This window comes from Pygoscelis adeliae, unplaced genomic scaffold, assembly GCF_000699105.1.
Source record: "Pygoscelis adeliae isolate BGI_AS28 unplaced genomic scaffold, ASM69910v1 Scaffold482, whole genome shotgun sequence".
In the NCBI taxonomy this organism is placed as follows: Eukaryota; Metazoa; Chordata; class Aves; order Sphenisciformes; family Spheniscidae; genus Pygoscelis; species Pygoscelis adeliae.
This window is the reverse complement of record NW_008824192.1, coordinates 310795-313354: the sequence shown is the minus strand read 5'-3', so window position 1 is coordinate 313354 and position 2560 is coordinate 310795.

Here is a 2560-nt window from a genome sequence, read left to right as displayed (position 1 = left end):
TTTCTTAGGACAGAAATAGGACTGACATGAGGAGGGGGGTACAGCCCTGCTGTAGGGCAGAGCCATCGCACGGTGGGGGGGCATGTTCGCTGCTGGGGGGAGCCCTGCAGAGCAGCCCCAGCCCCGTCTCCACAGCATCTGGCTCTTGCCCCAGCCGAAGCTCTCCCAGCTCCGCTGTGGTCAAGTCTGGGACACAATTGAGACCTTTTATTCCCAAACTTGGCTTCCCGAACAGGAAAATGAGTAATGGTGTCTCCGTCAAAGCGATATTCATCCCACCTGATGGGACGCGTGTTTGCTGCTTTGCGCTGGGAAGGCATCAGGGCTCCTACTTTTTGTCACCGGCAAAACTGAATCCCATTTTTTGCTCATGAGAACCGTCCTCTGTGCGGGAGAGGGATGCGTGCAGGATCCCACGCTGCCCTTGTAGCTGGAGCCCTTTTATCCCCACTGCTGGCGAAACTCAGCCAAAAATGCTCAGAGAAAATCCCCTCTGAGCCCCCATCTGCTTTTCCTTCCACGAATAAGGTGCTGCTTTGTGAGACCCCCAAGTTTCAGGGTCTGTCTGTGTCTCATCACCACTCAGAGCCTGAATTTTTGGCACTGAGGATGCTCTGCAGCAGGGCAGGGAAACCTTCACGCATGAACCTCCCCGCAGGGCACCATCAGTTTTCTCTTTCTTATGAACCAAGACATGCTCAAGTAAATTAAAACCTGTCTCCTATCTTGCTCAGCTTGTCGCTCGGGTTGGGAGTAGCTAAAATACTTCCTGATCGCTGGTCTTCCCCTACTCATAATGGGAATAGTCTTTACCCAGCCGTGCTGCACACTAATATTAAGACCCCCAGCTCAGTGATGCAGACGGCAGCGTGCGCTGCTGGGTTTGTCTAGGAATGATTCATTTCCTTAAGACTTGTAATTCAGATGCTTTTCTGAGCATGTTTAAGCTCTGTCATGTCTGTTGCTTTTCTACAGTTGTTGCACTTCATTTTTAGCATCTTTAATACATATTGGGTGGGAAGACTTGGTTTGGATGGGCGGCTCGCACAACTAGATTAGCGAGTGGCTATCTCTGCTCTTGCTGGCAAGGATGCAGAGTGCAGTCAGTTTTATTTTGATGCTGACCAGCACCAGCTGCTTTGCTTTGCTTCCTCTGAAGCACTGTCATGGATAGATACGGAAAATCCTTTGGGGTTGTGTCATGGTTCAATTGGCGGTGGAAGCACCAAAGGCTCAGCCTCTGTGGGGGGAGCGGGGCTGCTGGCAGCAGGGTCCGTGCTCGGGGTCTTGCTCTCACGGGAAGCTAAAGATTGCAATGGAGCGTGGACAGGATGAACACACGCTTTGCAAAGTGTTTTTTGCATTTGCAGAGAGATGAGCTTGCCGTTCGACTTGGTTGCAGTACAGGAGCTGAGTGCAGTGCAGGGTGGTGGGTGATGCTGTGCTGCTTGGGGGGATTTTGGTTGTTAGTCCATGAAAATGTGTGTCCCTGCACCCCAGACCTGGAGGATGGGAGCACTGCGGTGTTTGCTGGGCGTTTGCTGTCGGCCTGCTGGGTGGCTTTGGGCAGGTCAGCTCCTCTGGGCCTCGGTTTCCCCATCTGCAGATGACACTGAGCGGCTTCATTAAGTGTTTGCAATGAAACACGCTGTGGAAGGGAGAGGCAGTTTTGAAACACAGAGCCAGAAGTAAAGAATCCTCCAAAGGCTTTATGGAGTTCAGCTTGCTTGAAGCTTGCAGAGCTTGCAAACCCTCCTCCCGATACCCCGTTAACTGCAGTTATTTCCCCCAGCTGGAGGGAAGCCCAGGGTTTCACCCAGCTTCCCAGGGATGCCAGCTCTGCCCTGTGGCTCCCCTTCCCATAACCATCCTCCTCTCCTCCAGTTTCTTCACACTGCATCTTTGAACATGTTTTTCCATCCTTATGGCCTGTCTTGCCTGAAACCTCTGTGCGTTAATAGTTGAAATCCCACTTCTCCCTCCTCGCTGGTCTCTGCTTGGAGCTGCCACCGTGGCTCAGTAACGATTTGAACCTCAGGCTGTTGCAGCAGGTCAGAAACGAGACATAAGAAGTTTGGGCTTAAAATGAACCTGCCTGCTGCAAATTTGAGCTTGCAGGAGGGATGTGAAAGGAGTTTGCTGTGAGCTGGGTGTAGCATTGCAGGCTAGAGGGGTTTCCTACCTCCGTGCGTGCATCGGCGGATGCTGGCACCCAGCGCTTGGGCTTTAACCTTCAGGTGCCTGAATGATATTCTGCACTTCAGAAACCTCCGAGTTAAAGGAGGAAATCTTCTTTCTGCTGCATCTGAAACAAGCCTGGTCTGTTCTCTCCTGGGGCTGAAAACCTTTCAGCAAGGTCTCTCCCATCTTGGTTGCAAAATGCTCTGAGAAAGCAAATCAAGCACAAGGAGACATGAACCAGTGAACACAACCTGGGTTCAGCTGGTTTTCTGGCTTGTGATATCTCCTGGGAATTGGCTTTATTGCTCCCTTTTCTTAACCAAGCTGTCATGCAGCTCCCTTAGAGGAGAGCATTACACATGCATTTACCTTCATCAGC